Source organism: Sus scrofa, chromosome 4 (assembly GCF_054392235.1).
Source record: "Sus scrofa isolate SSC_HxYL_T2T_F1_AM1 chromosome 4, Sscrofa_HxYL_maternal_Yorkshire_Landrace_v2.0, whole genome shotgun sequence".
In the NCBI taxonomy this organism is placed as follows: Eukaryota; Metazoa; Chordata; class Mammalia; order Artiodactyla; family Suidae; genus Sus; species Sus scrofa.
In genome coordinates, this window is record NC_139386.1 from 75436618 (window position 1) to 75463507 (window position 26890).

Below are 26890 nucleotides of genomic sequence, written 5' to 3' on the forward strand. Positions count from 1 at the left end.
AAAGACACACAAAATAAATAACATCAGGATAATAATCCCGATTATTTCTGCTTTAAATAAAGTTTTAAGAGTCCTTTATTTTAAAGACACCCCTTTTCACTTCCATTAAAGCTATCCATCTCTATAGTTATAATATTTAAATGTTTCTTCCATATTATAAATTCTGACCTCATAAATTCCACTTTTTTCAATATATTAAAAGGCGAATGGCATAAGCCTCGATTCAGACACCATTTTGTGTGAAGAGATTGATTCCTTTTTGCAAGTTGGATCTGTATCTGAGACTGATTTGTTTGGGGCTGCAGGCCTTGTATAAGGATCGACAAGATTTGGTTTCACACAAGCAGATATGAGCATGATAACAGTGGTCTGTATGTTCTGCTAAGTGTGGGTCTCAGTAAGAATGAATCAAAGACATGCGTCGTCTCTACAAGTTTGAGTGTCTTAAGGCATCACTTTGAGATGAATAGAGGGGTGAGAAAAGCTGACATAGGAAACTCATTGAGAGGAGCGCATTCAGGCCTAGCCTCGGGGTGACACAGTTGGGGGTTTGAGGTAAGCCAAAAGGGATCCTTGAACAAAAACAACTCCTCACCAACCCCCCCAGCATTCACACCAACATTTCAGGCCTAAAGCTTAAGAGGATCTGTAAGGAATGACAGAAGTTTCTCTATGCAACACAGGTTCTAAATGGCTCTTTGTTGGTCCATTTTTCCTCACGTCCAAAACAACTTTATAAAGGTTTTACCAGTGCTATCGATGGGGGCAGGCAGAGGCTGAGATGCTTAGCTCTGTGCAGAGCTATATGCCGACAAAAGTCCAAAGTTGAACGATTGTGAGTTGAAAGCTTCCGTACATAATTTATTTGGGTTAGGGTGTTATGCTACCTGTAAAAGAAAGCATAGCTACCTAATGTCAAGAGTGTGCAGAGTTTGGGACTTTATTCTACTTAAAATCTAACCAGTTAGCCTATTACCCTTTCATGGATGCTGGACTGGAGACCAAGGACTTTAGTACTCAGAGTCCAGAAGCCAGCATGAGCATCACGTCTCTTTGCTGCATCCTGTGTCCCCACGCTCACCCCCGCCACCCCGGGCCATGATGGATCCCTGTACATATGGTGGGTTGTGTTGCAGGAGAGGAATATTGAGCTACTTAAAAAAAAAAATAAAGTGGGTTGTGTTGCAGGAGAGGAATATTGAGCTACTTAAAAAAAAAAAAGTACTAAAAAAAAATAAAGACCAACAACAGGAAAATGAGCAAAGATCATGGAGCGCTAAGCCACAAAGAGTTAAGAAGACATAAACTGTGTCATACATCAGTCATAAATTAAATGCACATGAAGACTACAAGAAAACCATGCTGTCAGCTAATTTTGCATCATTTTTGTTCCTTTATTTTTGTAGGTGTGTGTTAGCAAGGATGGTCAGAGAGATAGTTTCATGTACTACATTTGGAAGAACAAATTGGCTAAAACCGTTATACTCTTTCACCTAATAATTTTACCTCTAAAAAGCCATCATACTTAGATATTTAAAAAAATATTTTTAACGACTTTTTGGGAGTTACTTTTTTTTTTTTTTGTCTTTTTAGGGCCATACCCGTGTCTTATGGAGGTTCCCAGTCTAGGGGGCCAGTCGGAGCTGTAGCCGCTAGCCACAGCCACAGCCACAGCAACGAGGGATCTGAGCCAGTCTGTGATCTACACCACGGCTCACAGCAGTGACGGATTCTTAACCCACCGAGTGAGGCCATGGATGCTAGTTGGGTTTGTTAACTGTTACAGCAAGAGGAAGCAAGCCTATTCTTTCTCTGGGGTGGGATGGGGGAAAAGTTATCTTATCCCTAAGAGTTGCTTGCTGAAAACACAACCCTGAAAATGGCTCAGTAAAGAGTAATGATAAACTACTACTATAGATAAACTATCTACAGAGGGGATTTAAAGCCATATGACTGGATCAAACTACCAAGGAAGTGAGTGAAGGCGGAGAAGTCCTGGGATGAAGTTCTAAACACGACTACATTTACAGGTCAGAGGGACGCTAAGCAACCAGCAAAAGAGATTGGAAACGACTGACCAAAGACGTACAGAGAAAGCGAGGGCCATCAGCTGCGCCCAAGGTCCCTCACTGGATTCTTGACCACTAGATTGGGTAAAGTGGAGGAAATGGATGACCTTGGTGGGAGCTGTTTTAATGGAGGGTGGGGCAAAAATCTGATCAGAGTGGGTTCAAGAGGAAATAGGAATGTCAGCCATCGTTTCAAGGCATTTTGTCTCAAAGGAGAGTCGAGAAAGGGAGAGCGGCTGGAGAAAGATGTGAGGTCGATGGCTTTTTTTTTTTTTTTTTTTGGTCTTTGTGTTTTTGTTTTTTAAAAGTGGGCACTGCTACATGTTTGTTTTCTAACAGGGATAAATTCTTAAATCATGATTCATAACTTGGGGTCATAGAGAACAAAGATTCTTTGGCCTGTCCAAGCACATGCACATTTTAATCTGTTCCCAAGCCCTGTATGATCCTGGCTTTCAGGCTCATCATCCACCATTCTCTGCCATGAGCCTAAGTTCCAGCTCCCAGAGGGTACCCCATTCTTTGCTTGCCCATACTCCCTAACCTGTTCTCATGTCTCTGCCTGCACAAACCCTCTCCTCTTTTAAGCCCTGTTGCTAGCGCCCTTTCCTTTGGTCTCCAGTGGACATACCTCTGATCTGAGCTAATATCTTTATTCTGACATGTCCCATCCTGCCTTGTATGGTACCTTGTATCGTACTTATCCTCTGGGTAGATCCTTGAAGGCAGGGCCCTCAGAGGGAGCGGACAGAACGGCCACTTGCTCTGAGAGTCCTGCCTTGGTTCCTTCAGGGAGCAGACCCTCTCCTTCCCCTACCTGGAGAGAGCCTCACAATCCACCATGAAGGCACAGTTCCCATGACTGTACAGTCTACTTGTGTGTCTGTCTACACCACCAGGCTCTGGAGGGAACTTTTTCTCAGTTCAGTTTTTCATTTCGGACACATTGTCTGGTACGGAGAAGGCACTCGTTGAATGTTTCTGAATGAATAAATGATGAGAAGCACTGTATTTCAAAGCAAAGGAGGGTAGGGAAGCCAGTATGCCTGAAATCAGAATCCCAGCATGTCAGCAAGGCTGAAATTCCCCTTATCATTCAGCCAGAGTAAGAGCCAGCTCTGCTCACGTGCAGCTACCGACTTGACTTGATACGTTGCATAGGTTTTGTTTGTTTTATTTAATTTTTATTAAAATTTTTTAAAAATTATAGTTGATTTACAATGTTGTGCCAATTTCTGCTGTACAGCTATGTGTATCCAGGCATACACATATATACATTCCTTTTCTTATATTATCTTCCATCATAATCTATCCCAAAAGATTGGATATGGTTCCCTGTGCTATAGAGCAGGACCTCATTGCTTACTCATTCTAAATGTAATAGTTTGCATCTATGAACCTCACATGCCCAGTCCATCCCACTCCCTCCTTCCCCCTTGACAACCACAGTCTGTTCTCTACATCTGTGAGTCTGTTTCTGTTTGGTGGATAGGTTCATTTGTGCTTTATTTTATTTTATCTTGTTTTATTTTTAATGGCCACACCTGTGGCACATGGACGTTCCCAGTCTTGGGGTTGAATTGGAGCTGCAGAGGCAGGCCTGTGCCACACTCATGGCAACACTGGATCCGACCTGCATTCCATGACCTATGCTGCAGCTTGTGGCAATGCTGGAACCTTAACCCACTGAGGGAGGCCAGGGCTCGAACTCACATCCTCCTGGATATTATGTCGGGTTCTTAACCCACTGAGCCACAACAGGAACTTCTGTACCACATCTTAATCCATTCTCCTGTCGATGGACATTTAGGTTGTTTCCATGTCTTGGCTAGTGTGAATAGTGCTGCCATGGGTGTATGTATCTTTTTGAATTATGGTTTTATCTGGGTAGATGCCCAGGCGTGGGACTGTATTTAGTTTTCGGAAGGCCCTCCATACTGTTCTCCATAGATCTGTGCTTTTCTGCCATCTGGGTCAATGCCATAAGCAAGAGAACAAGCCAATGACTGAATGATACTGGATGGATGTAACATAAACACGTCGAAGAAAAGGGATCCTAGGGACATTAGGCTATCTTCACCTATGAGTTGACTACTGGTTGATTTTACACAAAACCAAGTAAGTTCTGAAGTACATTAAAAATAGCTACAGGTGTTCCTGAACACATGCTGCTTCCTTCCCTGGGGAGAGGAGAAGTCATGTGATGGAATAAGACGTTCCCAACCACTTTACTGAGGTGATACAGTGGTTTTCCTGAGGAGGGTGCTCTACCCCTCCCAGCAAGTCTGCATGCAGCCTGCCCCCGTCAGGTCAGGATGACAATGTCCAGACAAGACACAGGGTTACTAACTGGGGTCTCTTCCAACTGCCTCCTCTAGGCTTTGGGTGATGGCTCGCCCTGCATTTTGGACGCCCTTTCCAGGGAGTTATTTAAAAACTCTGAGGCTAAAGAACAGGCAGCAGGGGGACAGTCTCATCTCACAGAGCTGCGTGGACACATTTCTTTCTCTACGGCTCCCAAGAGGGCCCTTCTGTGCAGCTGTCACCCATGTCCATCTGTTCTCTCCTGTGTGCCCAGCTGAACGGAAGTCTAGGAGCCTCAGATCCTCGGGGGAGGAAGCCCTCGGAGGGACCGGCTTCTTATTTATTTGGATCACTCCGGGGAGAGGATCCTCGGAGTCCTAGTCATTCCTAACCTACTTGGTTTTTTAAAAACTGAAATTAAAAATATATTGTTCTAACCGACTTGTTTTTTAAACAAGCTGCTCCTCCTTTTCCTTCAGGAATCCAGAATTTGTTACGTCTGTTTATGGAAGTGTCCTATGCCAAGTGAAGCCTGAAATTATTTGAAGACATTTGGTTCACTCTCCTAAGAGTCCCACTGGCACCCTGGGCTCCAAATGAATCAATGAATATGGAAATAAGTTGTTTCCTCCACGATGACCATAAAAATGCACAACAGCAACAGCATCGCATTTATTTGGGCTTTGGGGATTTACTGTCCTTGTGTGTGGGAAAAGCACTTGTGTAGACAGTCAAAATGGAAAACAAATGGTTTGCTGGCTTGTACTGAAGAAGATAAGCATTTTAATGACAAGCTTTTGTGATGCAGGCCCTCTGCACAAGCCAGCTCAGCAAAATCAGAGGATGCGAAAGTTACTCGGACTCGCAAAGAGCGTTGTTTCCAGTGCATTTCTGGTGTCAAGTTATTCAAACAAACAAATCTATTTAAGCAGATCATACCTGGAACTTTTCTAAATGTCCACTGCCAAGCTCTTTAATTCTTCAGTGGTATCATATAAATAGTTTGATTGGGGAGTTCCCGTTGTGGCTCAGTGGGTTAAGAATCCGACATAGTCTCCAAGAGGATGTGGGTTCAAGCCCTGGCCTCACTCAGTGGGTTAAGGATCCAGTGTTGCGGCAGCTCCAATTCAACTCCCTAGCCCAGGAACTTTTTCAGCACATGCGGCTGTAAAAAGAAAATAAATAAATAAATTTCAGCTATCGCTACTGTCTTAAAAAAAAAAAAAAAAGGTTGGTAGGGTCCTAGCACCTGAGTGTTATGAGGTAATTTGAAGAAAAATATTTCAATTAAGGAGAATGTCTTTGAGTTTTTATCCATGTTACAATCCTAAACAAAAAGCTAAAATTCAGTCTGTTACTATGTGAGACTAACACGAATGTTGTTGGGGATAAAGAGTTGTCTTGTGCTGGTGTCAGAATGTGATGGGTAAGGTCTGGGGTGAGCCTCCCTGTCTCTGGATGTGGGCATTTATTCCAGGTTACAGCAAGCTCTGCCTCCCCCATCCCTGACCCTTTACATGGAGTCAGGTGCAGGTAACTGAGTAAAACTGGGCTTGGGCAGGGCCCTCTGCCCGTGTCCAGCCAGACTGGCCTCAGACTCACCTGTTCCACCTTCTGTCCCTGTGCCCATCTTGAGCTGTTGACTTTGCCCTCTAGCTACTCAGACCTATTGTTCTGATGACTCATTTGGGGTGTGTGTGTGTGTGTGTGTTTTAGGGCTGAACCTGTGGCATATGGAGGTTCCCAGGCCAGGGGTTGAACTGGAGCTGCAGCTGCTGGTCTACGCCACAGCCACGCCACCACTGGGTCTCAGCCACCTCTACGACCTATGCTACAACCCAGCAATGCCAGATCCTTGACCCACTGCACAAAGCCAGGGAGCAAACCCACATCTTCATGGACACTATATTGGGTTCTTAACCCATTGAGCCACAATGGAGCTCCTGATGACTCATTCTGAATCTGCTCTGTGGCTTACTAGAGCATGTTGACTCTTTTTGTGCCCCTCAGGGTTAAGGATGGGCACCCTCAGTGTCTCAGGAGAGACATTCCTGCCAAAGCACCCTCAATCCAGCCTGCCACTGGACCAAACAACCCAACAGTGGGCTGTCCATCTCCAAATCTTACGTGTTAGAGACCTGAGATCCCCAGAGCATGCATTGGAAGGCAGTGGATGGCAGAGCAGCTATGCTCTGAGCCCCATCACAGTCAGCCAGGCCCTGCCCTATGGGCACACAGATTTCCATGTCTGTCCATTGCCACCCACTTCCCAACGAGGACCTGGCTCAGTGAGTAATGGAGTTATAGAGGGGACATTAACTGGAGTCCTGTCTCTTGTGGACACTGCTCCCGCCACGAGGGGACAATCATGTAACCGCAGTAGACATCTCAGCGCCTTGTTGTGGATAGAGTTGCATGTGGATATATAGATCTTAACCCAAGAGAAAGACAGGCATTCTTCTGCTTTTATGTATCTATGCAGTTGAGTGGAGACATTTTGCAATATGGAAGTCTAATTATCTGTAATTAAATGGGGTCTTTGTAGGTGTATTAATTTGTTTAAGGGATATAGTTGAAAGCCCCACCTAGGGAACTATAGCTGATGCTGTGATCTACCTGGCTAATTTAGGACAAGGAGTCAATTTCACCTAATTCCACCTTCTTGAACCGGAGACAGAATGAGACCGATGATGCGGTGGTCTAGTTCCGAAAAGCCCCCAGGGAGTTCTGTGTGAGAAACTGGCCACAGAGCCAGGGTGCACCAGCCTTTGGAGTGAATGAAACTTTGAGTGAAGCAGATGTGTTGCCTAGGGCCTGCCGTACTTCTCTGTTGTGCAGCAGCTCACTTCCCCTCCACTCCCTGTCCTGGACCACACGACCCCCTCTGCCCATGGTTTCGGTGCTGTTCTTGCACCTCCTTGGTTCTGAACCTCTGCATCTCTTCTCTCTTGACTGTTGGACCAGCTTCATGGTCCCTGGAACCAGTGACGTTCTTTGGAGGGATTCAAGGAGCTCTATCTAACACCTGGGGAATCAACACAAACCCACTCTTGCTGCTAGTGTTGTTCCACTGTCTTCAGTTCTCAGGATAGTTTTCAGACTTGTTCCTGGAATCCAGTGCTTACCTGACAGTTAATGTTTATAGTGGTCCAGCTTTGTGGTGGAGAAATCTTGGTTCAAATATTGACTTTGCCACTACTATCTGAGCGACTTTTGGCAAGGTATTTAACCTCTCGGAGCCTCAGTTTCCTCATCCGTAAGATGGGGATGTTGAACATATTACTTCATTGGTTATTGTGAGGATTACTGGGCTATAGGATGTCTAGTGCTTAGCACAGGGCTTAGCTAGACACTCTACGCCCATTAATTTATTAAGCCCTTACATTTCTGAGCTAAGTTCTATCATTATCTTCATTCTATGGATGAGAGAACTGAAGCACAGAGGTTAATTCATTAGTTCCAAAACCATTTAGGTAGGAAGTTACCCTCTGGCTCTGTGGCCCATGATGTTGTGCCCCACCTTACTGCCATGTACACAGTTCTTCTACAACCCAAAGCTGCATTTACTTGGTAAAGCAATTACAAGCCCCTTTATAGTATGATCCCGAGAAGATAGTACAATTTTTCATAGTAATCCTTACATGGAATTGAGTGCTATCGAGTGATCCACTCACCACTTTGCTCATCACACACTCTGAACACTTAAAATGATGATTCGAACTTTCAAAAGCACTTTAAAAAAGTGTAAGAAGTACAAGATTTGTGTCAAAAGAATAAAATAGTTTCAAGATATTTGTGTCTAATAATATGGAGTTTTTAGACTTGACTTTTGGTTTTACTGACTCTTTTCTGACCCAGTGGGCAACAGACATCATTATTCCTTAAGATATGTTGAAATCATTAGGAAGGGGGAGTTTTTCATTAATGCTATCCATTTTCTTTTCTTTTTTTTTTTAAAGTATAGGTTATTTACAATGTTGTGTCAATTTCTGCCTTGCAGCAAAGTGACCCAGTCTCTCTTGCTCTCACACACAAATTCCCTTTTTAATATTATCTTCTATCATCTATCCCTTTTCTTATTGCCCCAACTAAGAGTTCCTTTTCTAAAATGGCTCTGAAATGACCCCAGAACTTTATGACCATGATATTTCCTTCAAATTCTAGTGCCTGTCAGAGAGAGAGAGTCCAGGCAAATTCATCATTATTGGAGTTTAGTTGATTGCTCAATGTTTTGTTGAAACTCGGGTGCACCATGTATTTGTGTCCTAGCATAGCCCAGTAATGATGACCAAACATGCAACAAGGTTAAATCCCTGTGACTTACTCCTAGAGAGTCTATGTTGACTTCTAGAGGTTCTTTCCTTCTTCTTACTTAGAGTCTTTAAACAACGTGTCTAAGAATTTATCCCATAGTAGGATTGTGGAAGGACGGTGTTAATTTTTCTGCTCTATAATTTGTGGTTTCTACTCTTCTATAGGCTGGGAGCTGAGCTGAGAGGATGATCTTATTCATTATAGAGAATCCTAGAGGATATCTGAATGGGCGTATGTCACATGGTTATGTCTATGTAATAATCTGATACTTCAAGACAGATCATACAACCGTATATTTTATGGCACACACTGTCATTTCAGTAGAAGAAGAGACCTATGTAACCATCTGTAGTGACATTTTGATCATCTGAGTATTTACTATGTACTTAAGGGCAAAGTTCTTCAGTTGTGTTTAACTTTCACAATGTATTTGTGAGGTGAGCAGTAGTATCTCTCTTTTGTGGATGAGGGAATGAAGGAAGCAGAGTAACTAGTTTCAGGTTACGTAGCTAGTTCATAGTGGAATCAGGAATCAAGCATATGTCATTAGCCTGCAGAGGTCTATGCCTTTGATGTAGTTCAGACTGTCTCCACTGTTCACTGGGCAAGACCAGAGTAGATGAAGTTGGTTGTATTAGCATCTCCACTGATGGAGGCACCATGGCTCATGGCTCCGTGCTGCCCTCTCCCCCTACAGCCCCAAGCTCCCATCCATTCTTGCTCAGGGAGGGACCAAACTAAGCCCAACCCTGTATCACTTCTACTTTCTTTGCCTCCACTCTTGGGTCACAAAGTAGAGCAGAACTACTAAGAACAAAAGAATTTTAACTCTCTCAGCTTCAGCTGTGGCCTTCTTCTCCCCCCTCAGCTTCAGCCTTGATCTTCACCTTCATTTCTGGGACTTGGCCAATTCTGGCTTTGCATCTAGCTTGAGATCTTCAGAAATTTTTCTACATAGTATCAAATCCTGATGGCCACAAGATCCCTTTCAACCCATCCTGGCCAATCAGCTTATCTTTTCCTTCACAGTTTCCCATCTCTTCAAATGAGGAGACTACATCAATAGATGGTTTCCATAGACTTTTGCTACAATAAACACTTTTGATCCCACAGAAGTTCCAAATCTAACTCACACAATCCTTATTCCTACCCATTACTTTGTTGAGTGTAAGACTATTAAAGTGAACCAATTAATACATACAGGCAAACACCTTAGTGCTTTCTTTTAACATGTACTCCTTCATTCATTTGTAATGTGTCTGAGGACAAGGAGTCTTTGTTCTTTAAAGATCACCCGTGTCTCTCTAGTGTTTTTTCTTATCTTGATTTTCAAAGATCTTTCTTTTGCTCTTTTGAGTTTGTTTCCAATATCTCCTTTTCACAGGCTCTTTTCCATCTGTCTTCAAAAATGTTTCAGTTCTCCCTTATCTCACAAAAATGTCACTTGATTCTGTTATGTCTTACAGCTTCCTCCTTCCACCCACAGACGTCTGAAGTGAATGTTGTTATCAGCTGCCCTCTTTCCTCTGCTTTTCATTCCTTCCTTAATTCATTGGGATTTGGCTTCTGGCCCTTCATTTCTGCTGAGATTGCTCTTTTAAAGGTTAGCAGTCTACACTTTGTCAAATCTAATGGCCTTTTTATCCATCCAAATTCACACAGAATAGACATAATGCTCCAACTAGACCACAAGGGCTGGGTTCCTCCCGCCCCCGCAGCTTCAGCCAAACTGCCTCTGGGCTTCAGCCGCCCCAGTGCCTAGAAACAGGGCTTGCTGAGCTGACAGTGGACCCAAAGGCTCGGTGGATGGCAGGGCTCAGCAACCAGCTCCTTTTAAACACTGGCATCAGGGACCCGTGTGCGTGACATGTTGATCTGCCCTTTTGCAAAAGAGAATGAGCTGGGACAGTCCAGGCTTCGGGCAAATTTCGGGTGGGAAAATTGGCCTGGGATCTGGGAAGGGAAAACTTGATGCCAAAACCAGCTTCAGGAGAGAATCGGGGTCAGCTGGGATCCTGGCTCCGGTCACTCTTTTGCGGCTGTCCCGAAAACAGCGCCAGGATCTGGCATCAAGGTAATGATACATTCCAAGAGCTCTTGGCTTTAAGGATTGAAAACAAGGGCAGTCCATTTAATGACAGGGTAACTGGAAGCCAAGACAGCTCCAGGAGAAAGGGGAGAGGCAGCTGGAGTGGGAGGTCACCTTCCATCCAGTTTGAGCGAGGAGCATTGGGATAAGAGGAAGGAATCCAGCCCAAGAAATTAGAGCAAAAGAACCAAGATGGTTGACTGATGGCTCAGTTAGGAACAGAGAAGTAAGGACAGCAGTCCCTCTGGATCTGTGGTTTCTCTTTCTGCAGTGTCACTTTGGTCAACTGCAGTCTGAAAATATTAAATGAAACATTCCAGAAATAAGCAATCTATAGGCTTTACATTACTCCCTACTTGGAGTAGGGTGGTGGAATCTCACACGGTTCCACACCACCTCACTTTGACCCACCCAGGACAAGAATCATCCCTCTGTTCAGCGTGACCCGCCCGTGAGTCACTTCATAGCCAATTAGGTTATCAGACGGACTGCTGCCTTATTGTGCTGTCTATGCTCCAGTCACCCTTATTTTATTTAATAATGGCCCCCATGTGCAAAGGTAGTGATGCCGGCAATTTGGATACACCAAAGAGAAGCGATACAGTGCTTCCTTTACATGAAAAGGTGAAAGTTCTTGAGTTAAGGAAAGAAAAAACATCACATGCTGAGGCTGGTAAGATCCATGGTGAGAACAAATCTATTTGTGAAATGGCGAGGCAGAAAGGAATTAGTGCTAGTTTCATTGTTGTGCCTCAAATGGCACAAGTTATGGCCACAATGAGTGATAAATTCTTAGTTAAGATGGACAAGGCATTAAATTTGTATAATAAGGTATTTTGAGAGACTACTTTTATTACAATCTATTGTTACAATTGTTCTATTTTATTATTGCAGTTGTAAATTTCTTACTGTGCCTAATTTATAGATTAAACTTTATCCTAGATATGTTCGTATAAGAAAAAACAGTAGTGTCTATATAGGGTTTGGTCTGTCTGTGATTTTCAGTGTCCCCTGGGGGGTCTAATCCCCTGAGGATTAGAGGGATTTCTGAATACATCTTCATGCTTACAATGGTCCTGGTTTACTCCAGGGCTCTCTGGTTTAATTCCAGACCCTAACAGTGAGGTAGAGAGGGCTAATTTACTACCAGGCTTGCATCTCACTAAGCTGGGACTCTATAAAGGCTGAGGGCATGTACTGCTTCTCAAACTCACATGACCACATGCATTTACTTGGGATCCTGTTAAACTGCAAATTCTGATTTGTAGATTTGAGGTGGGGCCTGAGATCCTGCACTTCTAGCAAGCTCCCAGGTGCTACTGCTGTCTCTGTTGGGCGGGGGTCTTTGAACAGCGAGGAGGACAGGAAGCAATTGCTATGAGCAGCCAGGATGGGACAGAACCTGTCATTTAGACGAGTCAGCCCTAGTTTGGTCCTTAGGCTTTGGTCCTACTAAAATCTAGCGAACGTGGCGGATGGAGTCAAAAGCTATGTGAGTATGGCTAGTGTGCTGCCATTTGTCTAAAATGTGGGCGAAGGGCATACACGCACATGCAGGCTTGGATGTTGTACTAGGCTGCTAGCTGCCTGTTCAACATCCATTCTTCCTTTGTTCTTCATTAACAGAACCTCTATGTTTGGGAGTGGCTGAGGGCCCAGCATAAAATCTACCTCTGCAGGCAAAGCTAGTCAACTAAATGTGGTAGGCAGCTCTCCAGAAAACTCTTTAAAGAGATCTGACCACAGGGTGCCCTGCCCTTATATTTTTTCTTGGCTGCGATGTTGATGTGATAGATTTCACCCTACCATATTGTGCTCATGAGGTGATTTTTAGTCTGAAAACTTCATCCCAGGAATGATGAGGAAGGAAATATTAAAAGAGCCTAACTCTCTGATCACCGTGGAGCCACCGCTATAGCCCTGCTGTGCCTGCCTCCAGATCCCTCTTAGTTGAGAGTAAAACAAAGCTAAATAACTATTACTTGTGCTTTCTTTTGTATGCGGCTAAATTCAATTATGAGCTGGTATTATATGCACAGAATATTCCTGGAAGGTTATCCATAGAACTGCTATCAGCTCTTGCCACTGGGAAGAGGAACTAATATACCCTGATTGAGGGGCTGGGAGGAAAATTTAAATTTTACAATATTCCCATCTGCTCTTTTTAGAGTTTTCATAATAGCAACAAACAATTGCAGAAAACAATAAATAATAACAAAATGTAAACAAAAAAGGAAACAAGTGTGACAGAAACAATAGTAACGTGAGAAATGATTTCTTGTGAATGCTCAAGAAAAACATACTTCGAATTTCCAATCCCTGTTTTCACACTCTTTGAGTGATATTTTCCTTTCATTAAAGATGAAAGTGGACCCAGCTGCATTATATGAATTTAATCAGATATTTGTACATGAATGGAAATTAGCATGCATAATTGACATTCAACTCAACTCTGATTTTCCATCTTACCTTCTGCAGAATTTTACATCAGGATTGCTATCCAAATAATTAAAGTTCCAGCATTTTTGCCGCTGAAATCAGATCGCCAAGATTTTGAGTACATTTATGATTGATGACAAGGAATAAATGGCTAAGGAAGAAATGTATCTCAAAGCATTCATCTCTGATTATTGATATTGACACAATTTAATCTCTCTAATGTAATGTTGGATTTTCTTTTCTTTTCTTTCTTTCTTTTTTTTAGGGCTGCACCCACAGCATATGGAGGTTCCCAGGCTAGGGGTCGAATGGGAGCTGCAGCCACTGGCTTATGCCACAGACACAGCAATGTCAGATCTGAGCTGTGTCTGCGATCTACACCACAGCTCATGCCAATGCTGGATCTTTACCCCACTGAGCGAGGCCAGGAATGGAACCTGCGTCCTCATGGATGCTAGTCAGATTCGTTTCTGCTGTGCCAGGATGGGAACTCCCCATGTTGGATTTTCACTGGGAGTGTGGTTTTTCAGCACTTATCCCAGGAGGCACAAATCTTCATGTATGGTCAAAATGCAATCAATCAAGATCATTCAAGAATCTTCTACTTCCATAAACATCCCCACTTGCCTTTCAAGACTCTGCTTTACTACAAAGCCCATCTTCTTTCTCTTTGAGCTGGGGAAAATTTTTCCTCTTTTGGTCAAACACCCCATACTTTCTCATCCTTCCAACCTATTGATCATGGATCTTTCCAGTGTCTGGAGGGCTACCTATATTTTTATTTTCCACAGTCATCCACATACACCCCTCAACACCCCACCTTCAGGAAGTAACTCATATTGCACCAGTAGACATCATAGAGTTCCCCTCACTTCAAGCCACATTGAATCACTAGAGGAAACGTCACGACCTAATAGCCTTTGTCTATATCCAGCCCACAGATATGCTTCATTTGGTTCATGTGTTATTTCCTCAAAATGTTAAGATGGTTGTCAAAAATAAAATATTGTTTTGTTGGGAGATGTCACAAAAAAATGTCAAATTTCTAGTTTTCCTTAAAAATAACAATGAAACTGGACCTGGAGTCCTATGTGTCAACCATCAGCTCCAGCTGAACAGCTGCTGCTCTTTAAAACAGAGCAGTCTCTCGGAGTTCCCGTCGTGGCAGATGTGGCTCGGATCTGGCGTTGCTGTTGTTGTGGTGTAGATGGGCAATTGTAGCTCCAATTTGACCCCTAGCCTGGAAACCTCCATATGCCAAGGGTGCAGCCCTAAAAAGATACAAGTAACCCCCCCCAAAAAAAAAAAAACAGAGCATTCTCAAGGTTTTTGGAGTCCCCACCCCCTACAGCCTGACCTCTGAGCCATTTGAGTCTCTCTCCTTATCCCGTGAGCATCAGGGATGCTTAAAGTGGGGCCTGAGAGCCTGAGTGGGGAGGGGGCATGAGCGAGTGAACCTGAGCACAAAATTCTATATGAACATGTGCATGCATCTGCCGTGTCTGGAGAGAGTCCACTTTCTCAAGCTCACTCAGAACTACGTCGTGCTTGTACATAGCAGTGCTGACTGTCTACCTCTGTGTGAAGTAATCACCCAAGTTATTTTCTTCTTACTAAGCCAATTGTCTAATATACGTGGAAAAAATGGAACGGGGTCTACTGAGTATTAGAGGGTCCCCCTTTATTTGGTATGTCAGGAAACTGACCTGCAGAGCTAGTTACCACTACCTAGTCCATCTTATTACCATTTCTTTAATATTTTATGCCCATATGTCTCAGCTTCCCACGTTAATGATAGACTTCCAGAGGGAGGAGCATCATTTTCTTTTATTTATTACTGTAAGTTGATACAATAAATGCATATATATACACACATACACACACATATATATTACACATATGAATAAATAAGAACCTAATTTTTTTTACCCAAATAAACTAGGATTTTTGACATGAGAGCATCTTACCCTCCGAATCTTTAAGATTTTCTTGTGTTGTATTTGATTCTATTTTCACTTGAATTAGAGTGACACACCTGGCTTTGTTGATTTATTTTCTTTGGCAGTATATTTGTATCTATATTTTCAAGCATACGATTTGCGCGTTTCACTAGGGGGCTAATAACCATAGCCTGGAAAGTGTAAAGATAAATCTTATTCACACTTCATTAGATCAAGAAACATTTTCTCACATCAGTTAATACGACGATAGTTTTTAAAACGTCTGCCTGCTTCGCCCCATGGTGCTGATGTGAAGTGAAGTTAATCTAAGACTAGAAAGAAAGCAGATTTGGAAAGACGTTTTGCAGATATCATTTGAAATGTTAACCTTTTGATGTAAGGCTCTGACTATGAAATAATGTTATAACTTGAATATCGGCCACTTCCCTTTTTTTTTTTCTGTTTTCTTTTTTAATTCTGAAAGGTTTTCCCTTACCTGATACCTAGAGATCTCTCTTAGAAAAGTGGTTAAACGATTGTGCAACAAAGAACTATTAAAATATATTTAGTCCTTGTTAAGATCTATGCCACCTACGGAATCTGTTGTACCCTTTACCTTGCACATATTCATCAGTCCCAGTCTTGGTATGTTTTTGCTTTGCTACCAGTTTTAATCCAGCGAATAGAAGGATTTTAAACCTGTTCCCACTTACTGATGGATTTTCAAATAATTTTCAGTCCAGATTTTCCTGACATCCTTTCTCTGGTTTTTCATCCAATTAATACTATCCACGTTTGTAAAGAAGTGAAGGAGGGAAGGAGAGGGAAGTAGGCAGAGTGGGATGGAGAGAAGGAGAAGGAGGGAGAGAGAAGGGATGTGAGCAAGGCTGAAACCTTGGCTTTTGTAGGAGTTTTATGTGCATTAAAAAAAGAGCAAAGTCACCATGCAAACTATCAAATAAGGCATTTTGCCTTTGCCTAAAAGACTCCACAGGAAAAGTATTTCAACAGTAGTTAACAGAGCTGTCAAACTGACCCTCTTTGTCCCCTAATCCCCCCCATGGCTCATGGGCAGAGGGTCCAGTGCCACATCTCTCCCTTTCAGATAGTCTCAGATGCCTCATTGGCATTAAAGAGTAAAATCACAGCCATCTGGTGATCTTCAAAGGATAAAATATTAAAGGGATAAAGTCATCTAATGATCTTAAAGGGACAGAGGTGGCAGGATGGCACATTAACTAGCTGTGGGGAAGGGCTTTATCTAGTGATGAGAAAGAGGGTGTTGTGAACAGACAGCACAGCCCCAAATGGTGGCACCCACTTCCTGTTGAGGTGAGTGGCCAGCCCTCCTGGGAGGGGAACCTCAAATCCTGTCTCCCTCGTTGGTGGGGGGCTTCGGGGGACTTTGTAAGCATGTTCATGCCGAGAGCACAGACTCCAGTCAGAGGAGGAAAAAACACGACTGAATGATAATTGTCTATGCCTGAATCCATGTCACACCCGTTGCTTCTTCCACAGCATTGTCCAAGGGGCACGGGCAGAAAGGAAATACTTTACTTGTGGGCAGAGAAATGACCTTCCTATAAATTAGAAAACAGCTCATGGAACATACATCCGTTGAAAGGGAGACCTGGTCTGAAGGATGAGTTTTCACCTGTGCATCCTCTGTGTAAGGAGTGAGCTTGACTGAGGAAACTACCTACGTGACACATCCCTTCACCCTCATGCAAATTAACTAACAAAAGGAAAATCAGAAACAAAGACAGAACTATTCATGCTCATTTGCCAAAAATCCATTTGGTGGTCAGTGTACTTATTTGCTGTCAGAGCTTAAGCATGTTTCAATAATCCCCTTTGAAGGGCAGTGTTTTTATAAGTTCAGTAATGTTGGCTGACTATCTTTCTAAAGGGGCTTATTAAAACCCTTTAATGCTGCTTCAGATCAATGGATTCAAGAAGGATAATGTAGATTCCAACAGCTAGAACTTTCAGCTAAGCTGAAGACCTATTCAGTTGAAGAACATGTTTAAAATCAATTATTCTCACAGCCACCACAACATACCACACTTTAATCGGGAAGGTGAGTATATGCTGCATATTAATATTCATTCCAACCAAAATCTCATTGAAGGAAACAAATTTATTTTAGTTTTCATTACCCCACACTATTTGGTTTCTCAAGATGAAACTAGAAAGATTAATGATGCATTATTTTTCTTTTTTCAAACCCAAACCTCATTCAAAGTCACCCCACACTCGTACCAGTGCCAGACCTTTGCTCCCCAAGGGCTCCTCTCAGATCCTGGTCATTGCTCAAGATCCATCCCAAGTGCTTTGAACCTTCTAAGTCCACCTTGGACTTCCCTGCCATTTCATGTCCCATCTCTTCTCAGTCTCCAAGAATTCTGGAACCTGTTCCGATGTCTGGGTTTCCCCCAGACCACCAGGCACTTCTCCAGCCTCAGCTGGGTGTCTTGCAATTCAACTCACCTCTGACACGTTGACCGGGAGATCACATCAGAGCCCACGGGGTAAAGGCTCAGTCCTACAAAACTGTCCCACTGCCCTGCACCCCCTCAGATGCCAATCACAAATTCAGGTAGTTACTTGAGCTTCTGACCAACTAACTGTACACTGGGGGTTCCAATGCCCCCCAGCCCCTGCCCCAACTGTGAGTTTGCTTCATTTGCTAGAGCTGCTCACAGAGTTCAGAGAAACACTTTGCTTATGAGATGATTGATTTATTATAAAAGGATGTAACTCAGATGCAGCCAGGTGGGAGAGATGCTTACGGTCAGGTGTGTGGTGGGGGGAGGGTGTGGAACTTCCATGCTCTCTCCAGCTGGGCCACTCTGCCCAAATCATGGCTTGTTCAAAACCCTGAAAGTTTTCTGAATTCCACTGAGTTCCATCCTTTTGGGTTTTGTGGATGGAGCCTGCATTACATAGGCAAGACTGATTCAATCATCGGCTATAGGCGATTGATTCAACCTCCAGCCCCACTCTGCTCCCTGGCGGTCTGGGAGTGGGACTGAAATTCTAATTCACTAATCACAAGGTTGTTCTCTTGGCAACCAGCCCATCCTGTGTGCAGTCCAAAAGTCACTTCAGAACATAACAAAAGACACTTTTTTTTTTTTTTTTGTCTTTTTGCCTTTTGAGGGCCGCTCCTGCAGCATATGGAGGTTCCTAGGCTAGGGGTCTAATTGGAGCTGTAGCCACAGGCCTACGCCAGAGCCACAGCAACGCAGGATCCGAGCCGCGTCTGTGACCTACACCACAGCTCAGGGCAACGCCGGATCCTTAACCCACTGAGCAAGGCCAGGGATCAAACCTGCAACCTCATGGTTCCCAGTCGGATTCGTTAACCACTGAGCCATGATGGGAACTCCAAGACACTGTTATCGCTCTTATCACTTAGGAAATTCCAAGTGTTTTAGGAACTCTGTGCCCAAAATGGGGCAGGCCAAATGTATTTCTTATCACTTTTTTTATGCGGTTCCCTCAGCATGAGGAAGTCCCTTGGCCAGGGATCGAACCCGAGCCACAGCAGTAACCTGAACCATAGCAGAAAAAATGCTTTACCTGCTAGGCTACCAGGGAACTCCTATATTTCTTAGCAATCACAGTAGGACAGTCTTTAAGTGACACACCACTTCACTTGTTTTGCTTAATTTCCAGAAACCAGAACAAATTCCCCATTTCTGCGGACCTCCAATAGCAGGATGGGCTATTCCCAGGGCCATGCCTGGCTCAGTGGCTCCTCATTTGGACCCTGGGTAGACAGCCCCTATGTCAATGGCTTCCGTTCAACAACAGCAACGGCAGAGGTCAAGCTCTCACAGAGTAGCAGCAGTAACTGAGGGCCGGGTAGGGTGAGGTGTTTCAGGGGTTAAGGCAAGACTCTGATGTCAGACAAGGAGAACCGCAGAGTTAGGTCTTGCTTTTTCCAAGAGGATATATTAACTGATAAGAAAGGGATTATTTGATTAACCAAGGTATTATCGCCATTGGGATTTTATAGGTTGAATTCTTTTAGAGAAAGAAATGCAAAACTAACAAAGCAGTTGAGCTTTGCCATGAGCTTTGCCGTGAGCTGTGGTGTATATTCTTCCCCTCAAACATCTAATCCACGTATTGCCTTACTAAAAAAAAAAAAAAAAAAAAAAAAAAAAAAAAAAAATCCTCCGGGCAGTCTCAAACACCAGAAAAAAACAAACAAACAAACAAAACCCAAAAACCGAGAAGGATGACATAAAGCAAATTATTGCACATATCCGATCCTTGGTCAAAATGCAAAGTCTCCTGTTAGATCTCTTCGTATCTTTCTCTATGTGGACACCATCTTTTAACAGAAAAATAAGGCCGCTTCCAAGTGCACTGGAAAATGGACATTGCGCAGTGAATATCAAAGGAGCAGATTTTGGTAGGACTAAATAACTGATCATTTTAGCATTAACCTTTTTAATTAGAGGCAGGGGAGTCTGGCTCTAGGTGAAAGTCCTCTGTGTGCTGGTTTCAGACCCAGCCACAAGCGGTGATAAAGTCCTGAGCTGGTCGGTCTCCCTGAAAGCCACCTTTCCACACCACCTTGCATGGCCAAGTGCACTGGTGCCTGGCCCTGCTCTCCCTAGAGGCCTCCACCAGGAGCCTGGTAATTATGCTGGCGCGTGGGAGGCTTGAAGACACGTTTCTCCACTCTGATTCAAACTCCACAGTTTTCTGCCTCCAGTCCTTCCCCAGGGACTTCCAAAGTTCCAACCCTCAGGTCTACAGAGGGGCGGGAACCCTGGATTTGTGAAGAATCCCCCTCCCCCAACAGCACTAATATATCCCACCCTCACTCTGGTCACGACCCCACCCCCCCCGGGGGGGGTAGGTGGACCGTGGGGGCGGCGGGGGCGGGGGCAGCCAGCCCATTCTTTCTGGCCTCCTGCTCACACGATCACAGCAGGTAGATAAAGCCTTGCCTGCTGCGTTCAGCTTGGCTCCTTGTCTCATGGGCCACTCACACACGGGCAGCTAGGCCCTCTGTCTACATGGGAAGCGCCTATGGACCTGCAGCGTTTCCTCCCTCCCCTTGGAGGATACACCTTGTGCCCACAGTGCATTTGACAGGGTTACCCCTTTCTTTCTCATTCAAAGGACAAAGGCACACAACAATACCCTAATGCTCCAAACCAGCTGTCAGCTCCACTTCCTAAGGCTTGCAAAGGAGGGGACTTGAACTTGAGTGTCCATTTGGATGTTCCCGGCTTTGCATTTTCCGCTGTGCTGCTGGGAGGAGGCGCCATCTGTTGTGCAGGAACTTCATGTACCTCAGATATGAACCCACTGGGGGCTCCTGGGCTCTCAGAGGTTCAGGATATTTGGCTCAGAATCCAGGCTAGCCCTCAGTCCCCCTGAGACCTCAGCAAATTCCCTGCCCTATCCCTTACCCTCAGTGCTTTCTGTTCTGTGTTTGCTGGAACAAACTTTGCTCTATTTCGAATCCCTGAGGGGTTCTAATTTTGGGGGGGAGGGGTACACAGGGTGCAGCAGCTTGAAGTGGGGTCTCCTTTTCCAGACTAGGAATTGAACCCCAGCCCCAGAAGTGAAAGTGCCAAGTCCTAACCACTGGACCACCAGGGAACTCCTTCCAGAACGAGTTCTATTTATATGTTCTGACAATTAGATATTTTTACTCTCTCTTCTAATTTGCTTTCTGGAGAAAGCACAGCCAAGATATCCTAGATGGGAAACAGATTGCTGCTTCATCATTTTCCACAAAAGAACTGGTGAAAATGGTCATTTCCTGGAAGACGTGAGGGTTCCAGGGAGCCATCCCACCCTGTGCTTTCTATCACATCCGGCTGTTCCCACACTGCTCCTTCCCAAAGCCCAGCTTTCCCCTGCCACGAGGTCCCAGGTCCCCAGGGCCCGGCCCTGGGAAGGACAGCCCGGGCCCTGACAGCTACCTGCCCCTGCCTGGAGCTTTCCCTTCTCTGTGAAAGCGGGTGGATATTACCACCGTCTTCACCTCATTACAATTATTTGCTGAGCTCTACTTGGCCACCGCTTGAAAGGAAAAAAGTCAATATTCTGCCATTAGGGCCAAGTGAGTCTTCGGCTGGCTGCCTTTAGCGCCCAGAATCGAGCCAAAGCAAGCGCTCGTCATTCCAAAACAAAAGCCGGTCTTTGACGCTAGTTTTCCAGGCATGAATTTTGTTGTGGTAAAGAAGACAAATCTAAAAATCAGCCTTTTCCCGAAACCACTTTTCTAATGCTAAACAGTCATAGCAGATGGCTTCAGTTTTGATTTTCATTCTCTTTCTTTCTTTCTTCTTCTTCTTCTTTTTTGCTCTTTAGGGCCACACTCGAGGCATATGGAGGTTCCCAGGCTAGGGGTCGAATCAGAGCTGTAGTAGCCACCAGCCTACACCACAGCCACAGCAACTCAGGATCCGGGCTGCCTCTGTGACCTACACCACAGCTCACGGCAACGCGGGCTCCTTAACCCACTGTGCGAGGCCAGGGATCAAACCCGCATTCTCATAGATACTAGATTCGTTTCCTCTGTGCCACAAGGGGAAACTCCCATACCTATTTCTTTTTAAAAGTTTACTTAAATTCTGCATCGTTTTCTTACCCCGTTGTCTTAAAACAAGTGTCTCTTCTTCCTTTTATCCCTTTGAAAGTCAAAGAATTCTGCTTGATGTCAGTGCCCTAGATGGATTCTACTTGGTTTATTCCTCAGGGTAGATTGCGTCCATCTTCCTTCTAAACTCACTTTCTCCTTGGGAAAACACCATCAAAACACCAATAATTTTATTTTCCCTTCTTAACAATGTTTTCGTAAAAAGTTCAACCTGTCTTCTCTTTAGAACAGACATATCTTTTCCACCATTCTTAGCTGAGGCCACTTCCAAGGACACGCAGACCAGGGCACACCTCCCTCTCGTTCTAGCGTTTCCAAGGTCAGGTTCTACTCCTCTCGTCCTCACCCATTTCTGTCATTTGCTCCATTCCCATCAATCGTGTGTTGTCAGAAAGCTACAGAGGCACGGAGAAAAGACCAGATCTTTCAAATCTTTTTACTTTTTGCTTCAATATCTTCACTCTTTTCCCCTGCCTCCCCTGTGGGGTAGCCGTGGGAAAGGTTTGGATACGAATTCAGGAGACCAGCTGTCTGGCTGTAGGTCTGTTACTTGAAGTCTATGGGCAGGTGATGGACATGGTACCCGTGCTGTTGTCCTAAGGGGACACCCGACACACCCCATACAGCTCTCCTATATCAACGCTCACTCAGGAATCTAGACCCTGAGCCTCCCAGGGCTTATGAATGTTGAATGCATGCTGTTTTCTAACTGTTTCAGCACATGAGACTTGAGTAATGATGTTCAAAAGGAAGCCTCTATGTAAACGACAACACTGCCGTAATCACAAAAGGATCCCAAGACCCAGGAAGGAAGGACTCCTGGCACAGGCTGGAACAAAATCACAGCACTGTGGTGTCATCAGTATATTATTTCACGTCTGAATTCAAATCCAAGCAAAAATTCTCTTTTGTCTGAAACATCTTGTTGCTTCAGTAGAAACTGTTTCTGCCTGAATTATTGAGATAAATGCCTCCTTGGTCCATTTCCCTTTGTTGGGAAAGAGCTAGCTTGTTGGGATGGAAGCAAATACCAGATCATGGCTGGGTGGGGGGAGGCGGGGATGAAAACGAACCAAGAGTGAATGAAAAGGAAACATGAAAAGAAAAAAAAATACTCTATCATCAGTATGATAAAATGATTTTTGCTTTCATTAAATTTTAAAGTTCTTATGCTGCACCATAGAGGATTATTTAAAACTGTTGCTAAAGCTCAAGTGTTCGCAATTTGGCTTTTTTTCTTCTTCTGGTGAGAACATCTGCTTTCTTTTCTAATAGTCACATTTCTCTTCTTTTTTCCTTTAAAGATGTTTTTCAATCTCCAGACACCCTGGTCTTTTAATGCATGCTAGTCAGATCCAGTATATTCTTTTCAGGATGACACGACAATAGCGCACAAGGTTTCCTGTCAGTTTAATGATTTAGTTGCTGATTTGCTGATATGTCTTAAAGCCATTTTAGTCTTTCACAGCTGGATGTACTACATTTCTCTGTGCCTGTGTTTCTGAATTTATGTGTAGATTTTCAGTGTAAATATACTCATACATATACAAGCAAGGGATCTATTTCATTTTGGCTCCAGGAGAAGCTTTTTCTTCCATGCTTTTGGACTACTAGTGAAGAATGGTTATTAAAAAACTATGTGATAAGGGTTCTCTTGGAGGTTAATGATCTGGTGTTGTCACTGCAGAGGCTTGGGTTGCTGCTAAGGCGTGGGTTCCATTCCTGCCCTGGGAATGTCGACATACCGAAGGTGTGTCCCCACCCCCCAAAAAGTATTAATATGCTGCTATAGATACCTAAATCAACACCAAGCTGTTGAATTAGTCATTGTCAACTAATATTTCTCACTACTGGGTAGTGTACTTTATGAACTATATTATGGCTATTTACCATTCCTGGCCTCTAAGACTTTCCTTCCCAAGCTGACTGTGGGTCACAGCTACTCAGAATATAGCAGTCAGGGATGTATTTATTAGCAGAGGCTGCAGGTTCCCATTTGAATAAGAGCCACTGGCCAGTCAGTTCTCCATTATCTCCTCTATTTCTTAATTTCTTGCTGAACTTTCTGGTGTGTCCTATTTTGGTTTAGTACTTCGTGTGTTTTGGGGTTAAAAATAAAGATTATAGTGATTATCATGTATTGATGATAACTTTGTGTTAGGCATGATGTTGCGGGCTTTATACATGATCTCATTCGATCCTTCATATAATCTTGTGAAGAAATTATGACCGTTCTCTTCCCATTTTGTGACTAAGAAACTGAACCATGGGAAGACTAATTAAACCGCCCCATGTGGCACGGGGCAGAAGTGGCATACCAGAAGGTGAGCCCAGATACGTATGACTAAAGATCATGCTTTCAACCACTGGTCTATTCTGCCTCCTTCTTGAATAACAATAAAGAGAGATCCTGCAATTTCTTTGATGTACCTCTGCCTTAACTTTAGAGATGCTGGTATGAGGACTGAAGTGTCCGGATTCTGTGGTATACACGTATCTGCGCACAAGTGGGTATATACACAGCTACACAAAACTCATGTATGCACACACATACACACATGCACAATGTACACGCTTAAACATGGACTTTTTCACTCCCGTATTGTCTGATGGAAAAGCAAACCACTTTTAAGCTCTTTTTAGAGTTAATAGAAAGAATAACTTAGGCCACGTTTCCCATTGATCTGAGACCCCCAAACCTCACTCGTGTTATTTAACTTCTCCATGGAATATTCTTTTTTTTTTTTTTCTTTTTGGGGCCACACCTGCAGATATGGAAGGTTTTGGGCCAGGGGTCAAATTGGAGCTGCAGCTGCCGGCCTACACCACAGCCATAGCAATGCGGGATCTGAGCTACACCTGTGACCTATGCTGCATCTTGTGGCAACTCCAGATGCTTAACCCACTGAGCAAGGCCAGGGATTGAAGCCAAATCCTCATGACACTATGTCGGGTTCTTAACTTGCTGAGACACACGACAGTAACTACCTCTGTGGAATATTCTGATTCCTTTCAGTCTCCGTGTTACTTCTTGTGTCTTTCTCCTTTTTGTTTCTTCAGGTCATAGACTTGTGTCCCATCTTGTCCCAAAACCATATACATATCACTCATTATTCTTCAATTCCAAAATGATTTCCAGTGACCTTCAAAAACTCTAGAGCATTTTATTAAGAACTAAGATTCTCCCATGATTTTCAGCACCCATTTGCATGAAGAAAGGGAAACTGAGATATCATAATAAATGCTGAATATTTCCCTTCTTTTTCCCCTGAAAATGTTTTAAATTATCATTATTATTTTTTCTTTTTAGGGCTGCACCTGTGGCATATGGAAGTTCTCAGGCTAGGGGTTGAATCACAGCTGCAGCTGCCAGCCTACACCACAGCCATAGCAACGTGGGATCCGAGCCACATTAGGCTGCCACAGCTTGGGGCAATGCCAGATCCTTAACCCACTGAGAGAGGCTAGGGATTGAACCTACATCCTCATGGATACTTGTCAGATTCTTAACTTGCTGAGCCACAGTGGGAACTCCCTAAATTATTTTTCAGTTGAACATTGTCTTTCAGGTTTTACTATCTGATCCTCTTTTCAATAAACCAGTTTTCTTTAATCTCATAACTACAAATAATCATGATTTCCTCCATGACTTCATTAGGATCTCATTCAGTGGTTCCATAGCATATTTTCTTTCCTTTCCTTTTTTCCCCAAATTACTCATTACCTTCTTTCTAGAACTGGACTGCTTTGTACCTGTCAGCTATATGGAAAGCTTTCTTTCCCCTTTGACTACATTTTCTATGATGCATTGGATCTGTCATATAAATGGGAGGCCAAATCATTTTTTTTTCACTGTCTTACAATACAACGGGGCAGCTGTCTAGTTTTTTAATATTGTTTTTATAGTTGGATTCCTGATAGTATATTCACTTTTTGGCAATCAATATCAATAGCCAAACTGAACTGCAGATCAAACAGAATGTAGTAAATACAATATGCTAACTGTAGAAATATAGTTAGGACAAGCGCAACTTTATGGAAACAATTGAAAACAATTGGCGCCCTAAATGCACCATATAGAGAGTTCATCTGTTTCACAAGTGACATCAGAGAACAAATAAAAGAAGGTTCCATGTCAGCACCTTCATGTCACTTGGAGGTGAATCTACCTTTATTCTTTCTTGCATTTAAATTTATTTTAGGATATGAAGTTCAGGCTTCTGACTCAAACCTCTTTATGGTTTAATCCTAAAATCATTCACAATATCAAATATTGATTAAATGCCAAATTAATAATAAAAAAGCAAAATAATTTCTTAGTAACAAATATAGCTTAGTCTAATCAGAAATTACAGAAGAGCATTAAAAGTTATGCTACTTGGAAAGAACAAGGATGCCATTTCTTTTATGTCACTACGTTGACTCCTTGCAAGTAATACAATGAGTTCTCACAAGATTTTCAGATGATGCAAACTGAAAACTTGCACCCGGTAGCTCTCATGCTCATCTGTCAGACCCCCCGAACTCCTGGTGGGACCATTGCCAAGAGAAATGTCCCCTTCTGTGAGTGCACCATTGGATCCCCAAGGCACATGCTCCAAGGTGGAGCAGAAGGCCAAGAGATTTGAACCCCTGGTGAGGCTTGGGGAGCGGGAATCCCAGCAGATCACTGTGAAAATGGAGCTCTGGCAGAGTCTGTGAGCTGGGGTGGGGAGCTGGGGTGGGTTCACCATGGCCTCCAGCAAGGCTAAGAAGAAGGGGACACCCTACCCAGTCAGGGGCAGCAGGAGAAAGATGCTTGGGTATTAGCTTGGGTGCAGATAAGGAGCGAGGGTCAAAATGCAAGAGGTCAAGAGGGCTGGAGCCCAGGACTTGCGTCTTGACCTTCCCGCCCTCCCTGCACCCAAACTAATACCCCAGCTTCTTCTCAGATGGCTTGGAGAGAGGGAGGAGCTCAGAATGAGATTTGACCCAGGTTCCTTCTTTGTGAAGGCAGCCCAAAGATGAACCTAACCCAGCCTAACCTCAAGTCCATCAGGGCTGAGGAGTTCCTCACGACCAGGGCAGGAACGCTCATCTTCTCAGGAGGCTTCTGTCT

At 43.7% G+C, this 26890-nt stretch overlaps 1 protein-coding gene and 1 long non-coding RNA gene across 4 annotated transcripts in view; both read right to left on the reverse strand.

Moving 5' to 3' along the window:
- Positions 1 to 26890, reverse strand: part of NKAIN3 (sodium/potassium transporting ATPase interacting 3) — a 571670-nt gene that overhangs the window by 50541 nt on the left and 494239 nt on the right. The gene's annotated exons all lie outside the window — the stretch shown is intronic.
- On the reverse strand, positions 8742 to 14904 carry LOC146403872 (uncharacterized). The gene is made up of 2 exons (XR_014843766.1): positions 14810 to 14904; positions 8742 to 13512 (listed from the first exon to the last, which is right to left on the reverse strand). It is a non-coding gene; the product is annotated as an uncharacterized LOC146403872 (long non-coding RNA).